The 21,733-nt window shown below is 36.3% G+C and overlaps 1 long non-coding RNA gene across 1 annotated transcript in view; it reads right to left on the bottom strand.

Moving 5' to 3' along the window:
- Nucleotides 1-21,733, bottom strand: part of LOC116668992 — a 294,519-nt gene that overhangs the window by 54,576 nt on the left and 218,210 nt on the right. Inside the window, exon 3 of the long non-coding RNA XR_004326343.1 lies at nucleotides 6,825-6,897. This is a non-coding gene — a long non-coding RNA (uncharacterized LOC116668992). The remainder of the gene's footprint in view (nucleotides 1-6,824; nucleotides 6,898-21,733) is intronic.

Below are 21,733 nucleotides of genomic sequence, written 5' to 3'. Positions count from 1 at the left end.
CAACTGTAATGACTATAGCTGCAAGTAACTGACGACTTAAACCCAAAGCTTGATGTCCAGAGGCAAGGGAGTTACTGGCATTTGTTCAGCTACTTAACATCATCAAGGCCTTGGCTTCTATCTTTCTGTGCCACTGTTATTAGCATACTGACTTTTTCTTGTCCTATGTTTTTCTCTTAATTTTAGCAAGATAGTTGGTTCAGCCTCTAAGATAACAAGTCCATTAAAGGTGGTGAGTTAAGAAGGAGGAAGGGCAGTACTAGCTCCATCTATTCTTTTTATCAGATAAGCCAAAGCTTTTCCTGTATCACATCAGCTAGAATTCAATCACATGGTCTCCCATAACTGGGAAAGAGAGCATCTCACTTAGCACCTTCAGTGAAATATGGGAAATGGAGAAAGGATTATGGAGCAGTCAGTTATTCATTAACAGAAATGATTAAGAGACAGGTGATAGATAGGTATAGACAAATATATGGACACATATGGATTATATCTGTTTAACACTTTATATGTGAGACCAAAATATTATGTTTTCTCCCAAATACTTTGAATTATCCATTATAGTAGCAATACTGTTTTTATAAACTAGACCATATATGCTACATTATTTTTCTATCATACAGATTTTTAAGTTGGACAAACTTAGCATTCAAATTTGTTTATTGAATTAAAAAAATCACATAGGCACTTTTAAAAATGGTTATATATAATTATAATATATTAGATAAGCCTAATTGAATTTTAGCATTTTTGAATATTTAAAGTATATATATATAATTTGTAAGGATATAATTTATACTTATATAAAATATATAAATATATATCTAAAATTTTAAGTATGACATAAATGTTTCTAAAATATTTTATAAATATTTTATGAGTTATTTTATGTGTATATGTTTATATATATATTTGTATATATGAATATATATCATTTTTGTAGGATCAAGATGATTTAAAATAAATGCTTTGATCTAGAAATTTTAAATTAATATGTTAAGTTGGTCATTTTGAAAATGTAAATAGTGACATGACTCATATGAGTAGACCCACAGACACACAGTAGATACTCAATATTAGTAGATTATCTTCAAAAGTCAAGGAAATTGAAATTATATAACAGGATAACTTAAAATATCCAAAGGTATATAACAGAAAAAGATCTGTAGCACATCAGGAAACTAGAGGAAGCTGCCATACTTATTTTAGAAACTTTGAGAAACTTCCAAAATATGTAGCTTAAAAGGATACCCAAAACTTCTCCTCATTTTAAAGAAGAGACTTCTTCCCAAGGTGTTTTATATTATCTGTAATTTATTTAAAGCATGGATATTGTAGGGTATGTGTATGTATGTGCCTTTATGCATGAATCCACTTTAATGAATGTCCTAGTGGTGGTTAGTTAACATTTGACATAATCTACTCAAAATACACACTTCAAGGTCAAGAGCAATTTAAAGAGTACAGTTAGGAGTCTATGAACACCCAAAACAAACATCAACCATAGATAACAGAAGAGCAGGATAGTTAGTTAATTAGCATAAGGATGATAAAAATGATTTTATTAGTAGAAATAAGATGGGCTAAAAATATGAGGATTTTCCAGAAATATAGAAAAACAAAGAACACATATAGATATGGCGATTTCACAGCCCAAAACTCTTCAGAGTTGGAAATTCAACAAACTTAAAATTATTTAGCACCTTTTTGCTGGTAAACATTTATATGTGTGGTAGAATTCATCCTGGCACATAATTTAATTGAAACATTGTGGACAAAGAGTTCTATTTCAAATCATAAGAGGCTATCAATACTTACCTAGAAAGAAGAACCAGATAACCATGACTGCCCAAATTAGCTTATGTCAGTTCTCAACAGGACTAACTACAAGAATCACTCACAAAAATGCACTAACATACGTTGGTTCATGACAACAAAAATCAAAAAATGTTAATACCACTAAAGCCCTTGAGAAGAGTTTTGTATATTGAAATTCATCTGTAGTCACAGTTATATATATATAACTGGCTCAGCATAATTAATACCACCACTAATGGGAATGTATATTGTAGGTTGATAGGCCTTCAAGGTGGAGTCTTGGAAACAGTTCAATGACTCATTCATCAACTTACTTTTGAATTAATAAAAATTTGCTATTTTGCACACTTATGTCAATTGATGTTAAGAGTAAATCACAATAAAAAACTCATGAAAACCTTATAATACTGTCTTAAAATATGAATGCTCTAAATAAACTTTATTCAGTCATCTTGGAATTTAGGCTTACTCTTGGATTGCAGAAGAGATTTCAAAGAACTCACAATCTTCTAAAACCATTATCTTCAGCTATTTATTATTCACAATCTTATATCACCCTCAGTAACATAGCATTGTTTTCCTTTGTAGAAAAACATAGAGTATTGATGTGAAGTTAAAATGCCTTTCTGTTTTAGTCCATATGTTTCTGAAATGTGATCACATTAAATTGTATAGTGAATGAATGCCACAGACTGAAGATTTGAGCAGGATATGGTTTTCTGTGTCACAAGTTTTTCTGGCTATGCTGGCATATAAGGAATATCTGTTCCTTGATAATACATACAACTGAATTTAAATTCATATTTCCATAATCTGTGATTTTGAGCAAGTTCTTTGAATTTCCTTACTCTTGGGTTTCTCATCTGTACAGTTTGTACTAATAATTTTTGTGTCTTATACTTTAAAGATACACATTCATTACTATGTTTCTCTTCCAAAAGTCTCCCAGCTTAGTAAAAGAATTAATAAACAGGAATATATAAGCCTGAAATTGGAAAACCAGTGAAGATCAAGTGAGACAACATTTAAGCTAGCAGGTCATGGAACTGAGTCACTGTCTCTGGGGCTCTTGGGCAGATTTAAATGCACAGTCTACTGTGGGATGGAATCTGTATGAAAAGTTGTATCTCTGGTAGGCAGTGATTCCATGTAAGGTTACTCCAGAACCTTGTCTACTGCTCTGTTCTGATTTAAAAAGCCAATGGTCTTTGGTGGGCACTTCTTGCTAATCAATAAAAAGATAGGTTGTGCTTGTGACCATTTGAGTTCTTTGTCCTCTCTCCGTGATGTGCCTTCATTCTCTCAATAGAACCCAGAACTGTTAACTAATATTTTTATTCAGCTTACAATCCTGTTTGAACAGGAGAGAATACTATTATCATTTGCCTGTTTGGACACTAAAATACTAATTCAGTTGTCATCACAGAAGATTTAACAGTGAGGTTCAAACATCAACTTATTGAAATGTTTAGTCTTGTTTGTGAAATATTATCTGTCTTGGCAGAAGGCAAATCCTGTCATTATATCCAAAATGTACAATTCTCAGGACTGGCTATCTCCAATCTGTGTACATTTATTTTAAAAAATGATAATTAGTCTGTTTCAAAGCTCTATTTTTTGGAAATCCTGACATATCACAGAGACAAACATGATCATTACAACTTACAACTAAAAACCTGCCTATCTTATAATAAGATGCAAAATATATGTCAAATGTACAAAGACTGGCAGTGAAATAAACTTATTGACTCTGAGATGGTTTATGATATTGGGGCAGTTATCCATCTCTGTGAAAGAAAAATGCAAATTCAAATTACCAAACATTCAAGAGTCCCCAAAGTCTAATTTATATTCTAGAATATTAACATCACACACAGCAACACTATTTCCAGAATCATCCTGTGAAAATGTCCTTACTCAAAGTCTCAAAGTGAGCTCAGAATAATTCAGAGTAAGAATTCAGAATAAGGTTAAAACTCAGTTTAAAGCTCCTAATATGATCTCAGAATAAAAACAGGCAAACTAATCAGATTGAATTTTGAAGGAGGCAAAGCTGACTCAGTAGCAGAGGAGACCTTATATAAAAGCTAAATAATGGGATGTTTGAAGATTTAAATTTAAAAAAACTAGACAAGGAGACAGATAATTAGAAAAAGTATCAAGAGTTGCCTCTAGAAAAGAGATGTGGAATAATCATACTTTTGCTGATATATTTTATTTTACCTAGACATCTCTAAATAAGAAATCTGCATCTGTATTCTATAAGAAATTTTAATTTCAATTCAGCCTCCTCCTATAATCTGTGGATTATGAATTAGTTTTTGGAATGGATGCACATCTGTGCACATTCTTCCTCATAATATAAAATGATGTGGAAAAATGCACCATGAACTACCAAAGTGACCCCAGAAGCCACATATGGTAGTGATGAGTAACTACAATAAAGTGAATATATCTTCTGTATGTCATATTTTTTTCCTAAAAGCTTAAGATGAGAAAACTTCTTTACATTACAGTGAATACACTGTAATTAAGAAGCTTAAGAAAATGTGAATAAAAGATATATGATCCTGTAGTGTCAATATAAAGGGTTATCTTGAGTTGTACAGATTTAAAGATGGAGCTAAGATATATGCATCATATGAAAATTACCTATAATAAATACAAGTCTAGATGAAATAACAGTGGACTGTTGAAAACTAGATTTCATAATTGCTTTTACATTCTTGCTCCACAAGGAGGAAATTTTTGATTAAGAATCAAAGAGTATTATCTTCTAAATTATTGCTCGATTTTTATATCATTGGGCATAGGTCAGAGAAATTTTATCTTTATGACTTTATAAAAGTGTAAGATTTCCAAATCATTAATGGAACATTCATTTGTCCTGTGATGAAATTTTAGGACTTGGATATCTCTGTATTTATAATACAGAATTTCTAAAACAAAGATCTGAAATTAACTTACTTAAATATAATTTTGTAGGAATGCATACATTTTCAATAATTCAATAATTGCCACCTTTTTAAAAGCTGCTTTCAAAGTTATGGTTAAAGCACAACTATTTGACAAAACCAACATCATACCTGGACTCATAATATAATTTTTTAGTCTGAAGACTTACTGAGAATGAACTCAAGAAAGTAGGCTCAGAATGTTGTGTTGGCGCCAGAGTGGGCATAGGAGAGACACAGGGCACTTGGGACAAAGGGCTGTATTTACGTGGTGATGACAGTGATGGGGAACACGGTGGAGGGGGCCGGGGCAGCTCCTTTCCCATTAATGACATCATTTTGAAGCAGCAAGTGCCATTTTCAGTGAATTAGTATCATTGCTCCAAGTAATCAATTAAGAAAAATTACAGCTATTTTTTCTCACACCCTTGAAGGGAAAACCATGGGGATGTTCCCATTATTTTCAACAGATGATCAATATATGAAGAAAAATGTAGTATATTCTGGCAAAACGTTAAGGAACTAGGAGATAAGGCTGTTTATTTCTAGGTTGGAGGATGAAGGGGCCCATGGAAGGAAATTAATGCAAAAGGTTTCAATAGATGTTGTTCATACAGCTTGAAGAATTTGAAAACTGTTTTACATTGAATAAACAATATCAAATATTTTATATCCATGCTAAATAAAAGGCACACTTCCTCTTTTACCATTTTTAAAAGGCACAAGATTTTAAATGATCCATTAGAAAAAACAGATATATAAGTACAACAACAACAAAAAATGTAAAACTGTGACATTTTCCTTGAGTTTTGTTGACCTTACCTTTCCTCACCTTTGTATTCCCTGCAAGGGATTCCCTTCCAGCTCCTAAACAGGACCCTGAGTCCCACCTGAGGCTTTCCACAGTAGCTGTCAGAAGAGCTTTGGAAGGAGGCATTTCTATTCTAGAACATGGACATTTTCTCCCTCCCAGCTGATTTACATTTTCAACTTTCTCTATCTTCACAGGCTTTGCTTCTTATAGGAGAAATTTCAAGGGCGGAAGACCTTGCCAGAGTCCAGATGCAACAGCAGCAGCCATATTTCCCCACTGCATAGACTAGCGCTTCCCAAAGAGGTGTACCTCAGTCACAGGACAGCCAATTTATGCCCCCCCACACACATATGTCTTATACCACTACTTCTAGTTTCATTTTATTTAAATACTTTCTGGAATTTTAATTTCTCAAGTACTTCATAAAATGAACCAAATGAATCTGAACTATCTTGCTGTAGAAGAGTCTAATATAATTACTAGACTGTGAACACAAGAGTTAACCTAACTTGGGCTCAAATCCTGCCTCCTTTGGGCAGTTATTATCTATGCCATCTTTTAAAAATAATTTGGCCACCTTTCTCTCTCCCTCCTCTTTGGAGATGGCCAACACTGTCTATGGAGTATGTACCTACTTTTACTCTAATCTGAGCACCCAACCCTCACACCTCGTGGCCTTTCCTCTTACCTTTTGAATCAGCCTACACACTATGCAGTATATATCTCTCTATATAAATCTGCCTTTACCCAAAGGCAGTATGAAAATTCATTAAGACTGAATATAGATATTACTATAATCAACTACATACTTTGAGGCATTTAATTATTAGCACTCTCGTCTTAGAGAAGAGAAATTCATTTGTGATATGCAGAATGACTCCCGCAAAGATGCCCATATCTTAATTCCTGGAACACGTGAATGAACATGTTATGTTATACAGCAAAAGGGAATTGGGTTTGCAGGTAGAATTAAGGGTGTAACCAACTAACTTTAAGTCAAAAACGTTACCCTAGCATATGTCGATATGCCCAAGGTAATCACAATGATTCTTATAAACAGAAGAAGGAGGCAGAAAAAGAGAATTAGTCAGAGATGTGATGACAGAAACAGGAAACAGTTAACCATTTGGCATACAGTCTATTGTTCTAGTTCTTTCCTGAGGCCTGATAGTATCTCTCTTTTTTTTAGTTTGTAATATATTGTTATATTTCTACAGTAAATCCCCCAAACTCACCTTCTTTTGCTTCAGAGAGTTCAAGTAGAGTTCTGTTACATGATTCTGAGTAAGTCTGAACTTTTAACACGACCTAGAGAAAAAATAAGAACATAAATGTGTAAATCACCTGGGAGGAAAACATTTAGAAAAAATATACCTGACAAAGAACTTGAGTCACAAATATACAAAGTACTCCTACAACAATAATAAAAAAAAAAATTAAAACGGGAAAGAATTAAATAAGACATTTCAAAAGACACATGAATAGTTAAGAAACACATAAAGATGCATAATATCTTTAGTTATCAGGGAAATGCTAATTAAACCACAGTGTGATACCAGTACACACCAGAAAGAAACGCTAAATTTAAAATGACTGCCAGTTAGATATTTTGGCAAAAATGTGCAGCAGTTGGAACTCTGATATAATGATGACAAGAATATAAAAACAGTAAAACCACTTTGGCAACATGTTTAGCAGTTTCTTGTCATCTTAAATATACACTTACAATATGACCCAAAAACTCCACACTCAAGAAAAATAAAAATTAATTGTCCATAAAGACAAACAACAAACTTACATCTGAATGTCTATCGAGGCTGTTCATAATAGCCCCAAGATGGATATAACTCAAATGCCCATCAAAAGGAGAATGGATACTAAAAATTGAGTTATATTCTAAAAATAGAATAGTATCCAAAAATAAAAAGGGAAGGATTAGTGTTATATGACATAATATAGATGAATATCAAATTTATGCTGAGCAAAAGCAAACAAAAAAGAGTATATATTGTATGATTCCATTTTTATGAAGTTCTGGAACAGGCAAATCTAATCCATGGTGAAAAAAAATCCAGAACAACAGCAGCCTCAGGGGTAAGGGATTTGTGTGTGTGTGTGCGGTAATGAAAACGCTCTATCTTCATTAAGAGTTTGCGTTACATGGGCGCTACTTGTCGAGCTCGCTGTATTGTACACTTAAAATTTCAGACCACTATACAAATACCACACCTCAAGAACACAAAGGATTGAAAGGAAGTGAACTTTCTATATATAACCAACAATTTTTTTTCTCATAAAATGGGAATTTGAGTAACCATTAAAAAATGTTCCTACTCTTGTAGGTGGGGTGTGTGTGTGTGTTGTTCTAAGGAACACAGTTGTTTAGAACATATATCCAACCAGAAAAATTTGCTATGTAATTGTGAATGTTTGAACACATATGAAATGTTTTTTGCAATTTGGGAAGAAAATATAGGGAATTGGGTAGCTCTGCAGCTGCTACTGTCCACAGTTACAAAGAAGCCCCCAAGTCAGCATTTTTAAAATCTCCTTAGCTGATTCTAATAGACAACTAACTCGGAAACCACTGATTTTTTTCACCGCATTTAAAATAAACCGAAGGAGATAAGCTCTTGAAGTGTATAACTTTTGACAAAAATGTTTGACAAGAATAGAAAAGCAATACATTTAGTTTTAGAGAATTCCAGGGGATAAGAGCGATGACTTGGGTACTAATTCATTAGGGTTATATTACAGCCATTTAAAAAACTTCAATTGCTTGGAATGGGATCACATACGTTATATATTAGACATATAAGTCTTCCCTTAGATGTCTTATTCCATACCTTATAAGTAAAGTAAGAGAGCTGTAGGGCCATTTGACCATGGAACTAAGCCCTGTCTCTAAGAGGGTGATACTAGAGATTGAATCAAGATGGCAGAGTAGTAGGCCCAAGAACTCACCTCTCCTTGCAACTACAACAAAACCACAACCGACTTCTGAACAGCCATCGAGAAAATAGACTGGAGTCTAGCAAAAAGTATCTGCTTCAACCGGAAACATTGAGACAGAACCACAACAGGAAGGTAGGAGGGGTGGGCTCACAATATAGTCGGACCCCATGCCCTCTGGGTGAGCAACCTAAAAGCTGAAGAACAATTAAGTCACAGAGGCGCTCCCACAGGAGTGAGAGTTCTGAGCCCCATGTCAGGCTCCCCAGACCAGGGTTCCAACAGTAGGGAGGAGAAGACCCCAGGACATCTGGTTTTGAAGGCAAGTGGGGCTTAACTTCAGGAGCCTCACAGGACTGGGAGAGACAGAGACTTAATTCTCTTGGGAAGCGTGCACGGGATCTTGAGTGCACCAGGTCCAGGGGCAGAGACAGTGACTGCATAGGAACCTGGGCCAGACCTGCCTGCTGGTTTTGGAAGTTCTCCTGGGGAGTTAGGGGACTGCTGCAGCTCACCCAGGGGACATAGAAGCTGGTGACGGACATTCTGGGAGTGTTCATCTACATGAGCTTCCCTGGAGGCTGACAACTTGATTGGATTAATAACACCCAAGACCCAGCCCCACCCAACAGCCTGTAGGCTTTAGTAAGGGCTGGGAACCCTCAGGCCAAACAACATAGTGGGTGGAAACACAGCCTCACCCATCAGCACACTTTCTGAGCCGAAAACGCCTCTAGGCAGGGCCTTACCCACCAGAGGTCCAGGCCAAGCTTTATCCAGCAGTGGGCAGACATCAACCCCTCCTGCCAGGAAACCTGCATAAGCCTCTAGCCCAGCCTCATCCACCAGGGGGCAGATACCAGAAGTAAGAAAAAAACAGCCCCAAGCCTGTGGAAGGAATCCAAAAGCACAGGCCAAATTCTACATTGGGACCAGCTCGACCCTGCCCCTTGGGTGACAAAAGAGGAGTGTACTGCTGGGATGCAGGGGACATCTCCCACAGAGGGCCACTTCTCCAAGGTTGAGAATCATAACTAGCCCGTCTAAGAGGGTGATACCAGAAAATCAGCTGACATTTTGATCATTCTTTCTATCCCTGATATATTTTTTCTGTATTTTTCTTTTAATTCAGATAAAGATTTGGAATTATATCATCTAAAACATCAAATATAAATTATGTACAAAAGTTAGGTATACCAACCTCCCCGTTCTACTTTCTACTTTATGAGCTTGACTATTTTAGATTTCTCATGAGATAAGAATTGTTTTGTATTTATCTTTCTGTGTCTGACTCATTTTACTTAGCATACACTTCAATGTGGCAGAGAAATAACTTACAACTGCAAATTTTCTGAAGTAAATGCTCTAAGAAAAGGCAGGTCAGAGGAATATAGAGAGGACAACACCTCCCTAAAGTTCAGTCAAGTTGAGGAAAACATTAACACCATCTTAGCCAATAAAATCAAACCTCTGTAAGGGAATAAAGTGAAACATTATTACTCATGAGGGCACAAGTAAAAGGTGATTTTTACACTTTCCACTCCTAGAAATCTCCTACCCAAATCACTGCTCACTGAAGGAAGTCCACTGGATCTCAGGTCAAGGGTCAGAGAGTCCTTGGGGTTATCTACAGGCTGAGGTGAACCTTTTGGCCTCGGTGAGACCCCCCTCCCCCAGCACAGGCGAGCCTTGTTGTCTTCTCCAGCATGAGAACAAAGGCAGGTCAGAAATAAATGCAAAATAAAACATGGAATCAGGTACCAAATGGACTTTCAACTACAAACTGGCACTTGCCATCTACCTCTACAAGGGTTAAATCACAAGCCACCACAGCGGTTGGAAAGTAAGTTCTTTGTAGAGACTGTCACCATCTTATGCGTCACTGCCTCTTCTACACACTTTTAAAGAGGTCCAGAGTGAGCACAGGACGGGGTACAACACAACTAGGAAAGAGGCACTGTGATTGTTAATTTTTTGTGTCAACTTGGCTAGGCCACAGGGACAGATATTTAATCAAACATTATCCTGGATAATTCTGTAAGGGTGATTTGGATAAGATTTACATTAAAATTGGTAGGCTTTGAGTAAAGCAGATTGGTCTCCACAATGTGGGTAGCCAGTCGAAGGCCTGAATAGAACAAAAGACTGTACCTCCCCCTCAGTGAGAAGCAAGAAGGAATTCCGCAGCTTGATGGCCTCTGGACTTAAACTGTAACTGCTTTCGGCTGGATCTCCAGCCTGCTCGCCTAGCCTACAGATTTTGGACTTGCTAGCCTCCGTAACTGTGTGAGCTAATTCCTTTAAAATAAATCACTTTTTATACATCTATATTTATATCTACACATCCTATTGGTTCTGTTTCTGGGTAACCCTGACTTATACAAGCAGTATCTGAAAGACAGCTTCAGGGTTAAAGGTCCTGTTATCTGCAATTATTTGAGACATTAGATAATCAACCTAATTCACAGGACGACAAAGATCCTGTTGAAATAAGAACAAGATATCTATTTTGAGATCATAATAAACTGCTACAGAGTTGGTGAAAAGAGAAAAATCATCTAGCCTCCTTTATTTTAGAAAGGCAATTCCTCTTATGACAGTGTTTCATATGCTGCACTTAAAAGATGAATAACAAATGGTGATGAATAACAAACTTTCCATGGAGGTACCCCGACTGGTAACCAAGTCCAGAGTTTCTCAACCCCACTACTATTGACATTTTGGGGCAAACAATTCTTTGTTGTGGGTACCGCTCCCATGCATTATAGAACGTTTAGCAGCATCCCTTGCTCCTCCCCACTAGATCCTAGTAGCATTGCCAAATTGTGATAATCAAAAATGGGTTCAGATATTGCCAAATCGCCTTTGCCTGAGAGCAACTGGCCTAGACCAAAGCTGCTATTTCAGTCGGCTCAGGTTTCCATAAAAAAAATACTATAGTGGCTTAAACCACAAAAGTTTACACTCTTATAGTTCTGGAGGCTTGAAGTCCTAGATCAGGATGCCAGGTCAGCATGGTCAGTTTCTAGTTGTTCTCACACGATGAGAGAGAGAGAGAGAAAGAGATAGTGGGAAAGATGAAGAAGGAGGAGGGGGAGGAGAAAAAAGAGAAAAAGAGAGAGAGGAAAAAAAAAGAGAGAGAGAAAGAATATGAGAGAACAAATGTTCTTTGGTGTCTCTTGTAATAAAGGGCAATGATCACACCATGAAGCCTACTCTCATGACATCTTCTCAACCTCTCAACCTTCTTACCTCCCAAAGCCCCCATCTTTAAGTACTCATATTATCACATTGGGTGTGACAGCTTCAATATATAAATTTGAGGGGACACAATTCAGTCCATACATAGCAGCTGCCCTTTGAAAAGTCTGAAAGTATTTGAAACCTCGTATTTCAGGCCAAGTTTAGATTAAAATTCTTACTATGTCAGTGTCTCTAAAATAAAAGTAATAAGGCTTCTTTGATAAAATCTTTGAGGAAAGAAAGATTTTAAAAAAAGAGCCACCAGATTTAACCTGGGGCTCCCTTCACAGAACTCCAGGAAGAGGAGTCCTAAGTTCTGGAATCACAAGGATAATGAGACTGAACGAAAGGCCTAGATCTTACTGTGCACTTTGTACTCTTATCCTCTCCAGCATTAGTATCTGATAGAAGTGTCTTTGTAGAAAAAAACAGACCAGATGATTTCTAAAATTCCTTCTATTTCTTAAAAACTTGCATATCTGTGAATTCTAAAAGAAAAAATGGTTGAATAAACTTGGAATGATTATTTCAAAAGGACCCTGTGAGTATATAGTAGATAGTTTAATATATGTAAGAGGCTATCAAGAAGATGAGAGCTTATTTTTTCTGTGTACTTCCAGAAAGCAAAATTAGGACTAATGAGTTCAGGTTACAGAGGGGTGAGGGACACAGATTTCAACTCAAGAAAAAAAAAAAAAAAAAACTTTCTTACATTCAAAGCTGCTAAAGTGGAATGAGATGTTTGATGAGGCAGTAAGTTCCAAGTCATTTAAAGTACCTGAGCTGATACATCATTTTAGTGGATGCTGCAAGAAGGGATTTATGTATTAGAAAAAGACTAGCTTGCTTTGGAGGTCTCATTCAGCCTTAAAATTATAATTCTAAACAGATCCTTTGAGAAAATAATGCGAAAATAAAACTGTGGGGCTTTTTTCCAATTTGCTATACAAAAATAAGCAAAGAAAAGAAAAACACTAAGTGCCAAATATGGCAATTGTTCTCAACTAAAACAATGCCCTTGGTAAAGTACGATTCTCTCTGTGATGTACTTGCAAGGAAGTGAGGTCAACAATCAGGGTCACTTGTTGGAACCCTTCTCACATGACTTTAGGCCAAAAGTCACAGTGGGGAGCTTTTGAGTCCTTCCTCTCTTCTGCCTCTGAACACTTGCCTGTTCTATGCCCACGGAGAAGAGAGCTGCAGTCAGAGTCACAGAGTGAGAAAGGTGACTCCAGCGACATCAATTCTGAACTTACTATTTCACAAATGAACAATCAGGGAAGTTTAACAGGTTCATCTGATCCCTAGATAATCAGGTCAAATGCAAACTCCTTCACCTGCTCAGCCATTCACCAATTTGAGACACAAACTGCACCATTTCTAAGTGTCTGCAAACTTTTTAGTAGACTCTGGTTAATTTTTTAATGTGGAAGTGTTTTAGGACTAATTAATTATACACAGGAAATTCCTTAGTTGTTTTCACATCAAGATTGGTATGATACTGCTTTGAGACCCCTGGGAGGTTATCAATATCAAATGCAGATGAAGCATCTTCTTTCCCTGTCTTAAGATAGAGTCCAGTGACTGAAAAGAAGTAGGACTTCAGTTGAATTTGAAAGTCAAAGTAAAAATGAGAATGCCTAGAAAAAAGACTACCTCAGGGCGATATCTTATAATAGGGCAGATTTATCTTAACAGTTTTTTGTTTACCTCTCATATTCACTCAACAAATGTCTATTGACTGTAGACTACATACAAGGTCCAGCGCTCCCAGTATTCAGAATCTAATTCTCCTGCCTCTCTCCTCCTTTCCAAGGATAAGGACCTTATGCCTGCCCTGAAGCCCTATTGTTTAGGAAATTCCTCACATAAAAAGAATTAACATAGCTACTTATGGGTTTGGCTTTTTCTTAAAGGACTCTTCTAAAAGAAACCAAAGGACCAATGTTTTAGTTTGTACCACCTGGACTGGGAAACTGCATTAGGTAGAGAGGGTATAGGTGTCCTGTAAGCCTCCTGCAAATGATGGCAACAAACACGCTGACTTATTGTATGTAAGTTGGATTTGTACAATTCTTTCCAAAGGGTTTTAAGAAAAACTATTTTAATGGATTTTTGTTGAAAGACTGAATAAATGAATAAAGAAAAACAAATAAAAACCATATAGCTGCTTCAGCAATAACTTTTTTACAAGCCACCATTTACATTTTACAAGCCACAATGCCTCCGTCATCTTGTCAATCGTGCCCAGCCATTACCGGAGTGACTGACTAGGTGCCCTCCTGAGTTTTCTCTAAATTGAAGTACAAAATTACGAGAGCTCCCCAAATATCGGGCATTTGTATGCAGGTAAGACTATGAACCCGACATGGAAATCTATAGGGAGGAAGAATAACTTACTTTCAAGGGAATTCAGATGCAATATTGTATTTTTCTGGAATACTTGAGGAGCAGATGGTGAAGGATAAATTTAAGTCTATAGAAAAAGCAAGTGCATCTATCAAGGGAAACCAGCTACCAGCATGTAAAATGTGTTGCCCTTTTATTTTTAGTGTGAACTATAATGTAATTCCTTGAAATAGCAGTGCTGCTGTCATAAATATCCTGTAATTATGGGGTTTTCTCAATGTGTGACCAGAGAAATCTGCAAGGATAGCTAGAAATAATCAAGGGATGCTTGCTGCTTTTGAAGGTTCTTTGCCATTAGAAAAAATAATAATAAATAAATAAAAGAAAAAAGAAAAGAAAAAGAAAGAACAAAATAAGCTAAAGTCAAATGGTACTAAAGCCATGTATTATGGAAGAGATACAGTTTATATTCACATAAAATTTGAGAAAATAAATGCATGAAGGTTGCAAGGCCTAAAAGGATGAAAGAAACATTAGCTAAAAGATTCCACTTTGAAATTGTAAAAGGCAGGCAGACAACTCCTTTATGCATCACTGACTGGGGCTAAGAAGCTTTTCAGCCCCTTCAATAATAATTCTTAGTATATGATTTCACTAACTCTCTCATTATTGTAAATGTCCTTGGTGGTTGTTACATACAAGCTTACTGAGAATGGAAGTGTAAATTACTACTATATTAAAATGAACTATGATATGTCACTTACTTTCAGTTTTACTGGTAGTATAGGTTGCAACAGCAGGTAATACCTACTTTAATCCAGAATATAAATTCTGTTTGAAAAACATTTATTAGATTTTTAAGCAATCAATATCTTGAAATGTATATCCTTACAAAAATAAATTAGAAAACAGATCTACTAAGTTTCACGTAGATTCCACTAGTAGAAGATACAGTCTTGAACTCAAACAGAATACAGCCTGGACTAAATCAGCTTTAACAAATTCTGGCATACCATCAAGAATACCGATACTCACAGTGGTAGAACAGTGCAGGGACGCTCTTTTCTATGTAACTTTCCAACAAATAGTGCAATCCATAGAGAACTAGAATTCTTAGTATCCTGATACTGAAAAGGAGTCTTTTTCTAATTTCCTAAGTGAACAGTTTTCTATTCCTATTAAATGTGTGCCTTAAAACCTATGCAGAAAAATGGCTTAAAGATAAAAGATTATCATGAGTTATTTCATCAGAACTTGCGTTCATAATGTTCTTGTGTTTTACTGTTTGATATCCATAACGTGATACATTTAAAAGGGATGTTTTTACCATGACAAAAAGTCTTTCTTTTAATATTAAACTGAAATGTCACAAATGACTTCAACTTAATGTTTTATTCCAAAATAATTCCATACAAATTTTTAAAAATTGAAAGAAAGTCCCTATTTTTTTAACCATAATCTTAGACATTTTAAATGGACTTCAGGATAAAAGAAGATAAATAGGGCTTTTCTCTGGGAGATGGGTGGGTCTGAGAAAACAAAATCACAAGTAAATCCAAGAAGGAAATAAAAAGAGTGCACCTAATCTATACCTTTTCATTTAATAAATCATCTTAAATGAACTCAACATTCATTATGCTTCCTTAATGTCCCTCAAGAACTCATTTCAATACATTAAAACCCATACAGATAGTTTCATGGCAGGAAGGGAGATTTCTCTTCTTGAGCTTTCATTTTCTCTAAATGGCTAATTTACAAATGGTCATGCCTTCAACATTTTTTTTTTTTTTTGTCCTATATGATGTCAACCACATTCTGAATGACAGGAGAAGAGAGGGGAATAAAAGAAAAGTTCCCGGTGGGTATGGAGCTTGGATTTTTATTGGGAAATTCAAGCCACTTAATATAGCATTAGATACGGATATATATAATGAAGAAAATAAAACAGGATAATAGGTAGAGGGTGGGATGGCGTAGGGGTAGGGGAGTTGTTAAACATGTGGTTAGGAAAGGTCTTCTAAGAAAGTAACATTTAGGCACAGACCAGAATGAAGACAAGGAGCAAAAATCTCCTTTATGAAGAGCTTATTAAGGAGAAGTATCAAGAGGAAAAGCTCTAAGTTGAAAAGACTTTGTTTTCTAACGAGCCAAGAGGCTGGTGAGGCTGGAGCTGTATAAGCAATGAAAGTGGAGGCGTTTATGAGAGAGGCTGGCAGGACCAGATCTTGCGGGGCTTGGTAAGGTAGCCTGTGATGTGAAGGTTTTATTTTAAATTCCATAGACATTTATTAGAGGACTTTAATACATCTCTCTGGCTGCTGTGAGGAGAGGATATTTAAAGGTATTTAATATGCCAGGTCAAATGGGCTCCTGCACCCTCTTTAATTATCTTGGCGCACAAGGCTCTATGTTTGTGATAGAATCACCTTTTGTTCTATTTCCATAGAAACTGTTCTTGCTGTACCAGGTCGGAGGAATTATTTTTCATTTTTTATTTGGCTACTTTCTCTAGGCAAACATTCTCACTTCCCTGTGTTTTATTCTACTGAAACATTACCTTTCTATAGACTTCTGCAATGTCAATTAAATATCTTAATTTTTTTCTCTAGGACTTGAGGCTTCTTCACCTGGTGTTATCAATATATTTAATATGTATGTTCTCTATTGAATTATTAAAGCCTTTGATTAAAACAATAACCCGTTTAAAAATAACATTTAGATAACACTACCCAATACTACTCTCACCACAAACGCTGCACTCCCCCTCCTCCATAAAAAGCCAAATGTCTAGAAAGGAATTTTGTCCGCAGTAACAAACTTTCAACAACTTCTCTCCACATTAAAAAGAAAGATTTTTTTCCTTTTTCACAAAATGGAAACAGACCAGTCTGACATTATTCATTTGAAACATGGTGATCTTCCAAAAAGTGTTGAAAACTGGCTTTATAATTTTTCCATACTCTATTTTTAGAGGCTTTTTAAAACAGGTTTGATGACTTCATGCTTATTCTTCATGCCTGAAAAATAGCCAAAGGCACCGTAGTTTCCTTACGTCAAACAGACAATTATCATACACTCTGATAAAATGAATTAGCCATTTTTCCAACCCTCTAGTGTCTCACGTCTAACAATATGGACTGAAATTCTGAAAATTAATCCAAAGATTACAACGCAGTATGATGCCTATTCAGAGACGGGGCTCAGTGAACACACACCAGAAGAATGGTACTTAAATTAAATTCTGTCTCCTCTTTTTGCTTCTAGTGACTTTATTCTGTGCAGAGTCAGCACATTCCATCTCCTGCTCATGCTTTTCCTCTCTTTCTTCCTCTACCCTATGGACCTCTCTGAGGATTTCACAAAACATTTGCTTCTTTCCTGTATGAACTCAGATATACTTTAAACATGAAAACACCTGAGTGATTCTCTAATGCATCTTGCTAGAAATAGCAGTTCTGATAATGATTCTTAGAAATTATTATCTTTCCATTCAAAAGTAAGCAGAAAAAGGAATTCTGTCCTGACCTTTTATAAGAAATGTATGTATGAATGTCACCGATACATCTGCAGGCTCTGAAAGGTCACCCATGATTAACATGACACATGAAGAGTACATTTTAAAAAATTCCGGAAGTCAACTTGTAATTTTTTTCAAAAATGAAGGAAAATTCTGATTTCATAGTTGCAAGTTATTTCTTTAAATAATAAATTCCTAACAGGAAGTAAGTGATAGTAATTTAGTTTTGTTCTCTCTTTTTAAAATTATTGCAAACTATTTTAAACTACAGAATATCAGCAAGACAAATGGCTGCACATTTTTCTCCCTCAGAATCCACAAATAGTTTCTACAAGAAACATCTAAACTTCTCTTTAGCCAAAATACAACAAAAGACGACAATGTTTATATTTTTAAGAGTCACAGTTGGGACTATAACATTCCAATGGCACAAACAAAAGTGGCAATTTCTGGATGTGGTTATGTTTCTGATAATATTTTTTTTCTTTTAAGATATCTAAAAGTGCCCATCCATATTGAATCTATAATGTCAACTTATTTTTTCTTCTACACACCTCCAGTATTCTTATTTCATTTTTCACGTAAATGAAAAGACAAACATCCCCAGCACCCACCCACACATCTATGCTGCATATCGCAAACTAGCAAGATGATTTGCCTACAGCTTCAAGTAGTGGGCTTTAAGTAGTCATTTCAAAGTTTCTGCCTGGGCCTTAGATGTGCCAGAGTGGCCCTGAGCTCCATTCGTAGACAGAGGCTAGACCAGTTCACACAAATTTTCTTCCTAAAGAAAATCTGAGGATATTTTCCTCTTAAGAGATATGAAAGAGAGAAGGAAGGAGTAGAGAAACAGCAAAGTAAAAGGACTAAATTCTTACCATGTATAAGAGCTGAATCAGGGGTAAGCATGGACTCAGATTCCTCTCATAGATTACCCACTGTCCTCTGGGCCAGCACTTCATCCAGCCACAGCCACGGCAGCTAGCTCCACACAGGTGTACTGGGAGCACTTCCCATCAGCTGCACTGTGGATCTTTTGCTTTCTGCCCTGAGGCTTCTCTGATTGCATGACTAAAACGCTGATGAAATCTGCCAGGCTTTAATGCAAGTATGGTTCGGATACACATGAGGGTGATGGCTTGTCATGGGGCAATGCTTGACCAATGAGAGATTGGATCCTGTGGATAAATTCTCTGCAATTCTGTCTCCTGGGGAGATGATTCTGAAATACATTCTTCGGGGTTCTTCAGAGGTCCCAGTGGGATCAGTCCCAGGTGTCTACCTGTACAATGCACTCCTATGTGCTGTGTAGATTTAGTCTTCCATTTCACTCTTCCTTAGTCCAGCATCACTATTCCCTGTCAAGTCTTTCCCAAATAACTGGCACCTGAGCCCCGCGTGTATCAGCCTAGTGCCTACTAGCATAGTTAGCAGGCAGACAGTGTTCAAGAAATATTTACTAAATGAATGGACATGAGAATGGCATGAGATAGGATAAGGTGAATAAAATGCATGCTTAATGCATGTAACATAACAGAGGCTTTTAAAAATCTTGGATTATAAAGAGTCCTAAAATATTTAAAAAGCACTTCTCAAAGAATGATAGTCACAATTTATATAAATTTAGAGTTAGAAAGGACTTTGAATTTATCTAGGACAAACCATTTCCAAGATAGGAATTCCTCTCCAACATTTTGGACAGATAAAAATCTCAAATTTAGTATTTTGTGTGTATCTATGAAAAGAAATGTAGGACTTCAGGAGGGAGCACATTCTACTTTTTAACACATCTGTTCATAAATTTTGTATTATCAGATAATTTTCTTGATAAAACTTTCAATTGTTAGTCTTATTTTTGTCTTCTGGCTAATACGTTTAATTCTCTTACAGTCGTCTATTATGACTGAAAAGAGATAGAATTTCTACGACCATCTTTCAAGGCTTCTCTTGACTAAGCTTTCCACTGAAATCCTTTCTAATGCCCATCAGATGACCTGGTAGTCCATTGTCCTAGGATGCTTTATGAACTTGTCAATTATCCTCGGATCATGTTTCAGTTTGTCAATGATCTTCTTAAATTATGTGATCAAGCACAATATATAAGATTTTAGTAGTGTTCTGGCTAGGCTGGAGTACAATGGGATTATAATCCTTATATTCTGGAAACAGTTCTTCTTCTTTGGCATTTTGAAAGTATTCACTTCAAAAGTCAATTGAACACACTTCTCTCACAAGATCTACCCAAATTTTAGAGCTCCTTTTACCGGATACAAAGCTATACTCATGATAAACACCCCTGACCATTTGTCCTGATTTCATATACAGGAATAACATTAAGAAGGCTAACATAGCTTTAAGTATACCTAAAACACTATTAATTTGTATTGTTATATTTTTACTAATAAAACATTACTATTTCAGTATGGGCCTTGATTGGATTTGTGGATTTATTAAGTGTTATATCAAACCTAATGCATTTTTTCTCCAGTCTTCCATTAGTTGAATCAAAACTGATAAGCTATAAGAAATACAAATTCCAGATTAAGCTTCAGACCTAGTATTTGCTTTTATCAGCTTACTTATGAAATCATTTTTCCTCCTCACATTTTGAAATGTGGACTCTCATCTTACTGTATAGCTTCCAGTAAGATATATTATAGATGGATATCATTTTTATAGCAAAGCATATTGACACATTTTTTTCTAACGTTACTGTTAAAGATCTAGGGATTTGCCAGTACATTTGTTTTCAAACTTCATTTTTTTCACTCAAAAGAAAACGATGCCTAGAAGCATAAACAAATAAAGCTACTGGAGCAGACCTGCTCTGGTAGAATGGTGTGGTGCTCGCTGCCTCTCTCTTGTACTGTGTGTGCTCAGCACTGAGGGACCTGCATAGACTCCTAGAGCTCTTCAAATCACAGTTTTAAAACCACTGTCTTAAAGTAGTAGAGAGAAAAATGATGCAGCAGAAAACCTTTGGAGACTCAAAAGCGAGGAAATCTAAAGATGTCTGAGAGACTTTCTACCTAAACTGAGAGTGTTCTTTTTAAACCATAAAGTACACACCCACCTTACACACAAATTCTTTTGAGAGTCTTAACATGCTTCCCAGGAATTTTTCTAACTGTACTTCAAACACAAGCTTTTTCTGACAGAGGCAAAAGACTGTGTATGTCTTAGATTTTCTCTTAGCTCCTATTGAAGATACCTCTTTCAGCGTCCCTAAAATTTTCCAAAACAAGTCATTCTTCCCTGTCATCTTTATTTCCTCTACGCTTTAATCAGTATTTCCATGGAGGGAAGAGTCAATCCAAACAGGGAGATTTTCAGTAGACTCTTATTTATATAGTACCAAGATGGAGCCATATCTTGCTTTCCCTTTAATTCTCTACCCTGAAATATCCTGATAGTTTTTTGAGATTTGCACTTGCAGATCTATTGAGGAGGGCCACACAGTAAACCCTTCAACTCTTGCTGACCTTCACCTCTTTCCCTAAATAGCAAAATAAGGATTTGAGTGCTATTTTTGATGTCCAGATCACTAGTAAGCCAGAATCCTCTAGAAAAGTTCATGCTCATGGTGTTGTATTCTACTTCAAAAGCCACCTCGAATTCACAAGGCTGAGTTGGAGTCCGTCACAATGGAAAGCCCTGTTTCTCCATCTTCCCTGCCAGTGCACCACTAGTTAACAATACATGAGGTGTTCTACTCGGGAGGGAAGCGGGGGGTTGGGTTGGGGCTGGAACTGGAAGATTCGTATGAAAATCTGCAAGGTGTGACTATAGGATTATCAAGCATCTGGATTCTTTCAGCCTGCTGGGATCACCCTGTTCCATAATATTTAAATTAAAATTCCTTCTACACATTCAGATACACACACATCATCAAAACAAAATATGCGGAGATTCTCTGGTTGATTTCCTCCTTCTACTGAATCGCGCACGCACATGCGTGCGTGCGTGCGTGTGTGCGTGTGTGTAGTCTGACCTTTTTGTTGAGGACACTGAATGAACCCACTTACAGAATAAATTACTTTTTCTTGTCCTGCTCCTGCCCCAAACACTAGTCACTCAGTGCAG

The sequence above is a fragment of the Camelus ferus genome, chromosome 15 (genome assembly GCF_009834535.1).
Source record: "Camelus ferus isolate YT-003-E chromosome 15, BCGSAC_Cfer_1.0, whole genome shotgun sequence".
In the NCBI taxonomy this organism is placed as follows: domain Eukaryota; kingdom Metazoa; phylum Chordata; class Mammalia; order Artiodactyla; family Camelidae; genus Camelus; species Camelus ferus.
Note: the sequence above shows the minus strand (reverse complement) of the source record. Positions and strands in the feature narration are given on the sequence as shown.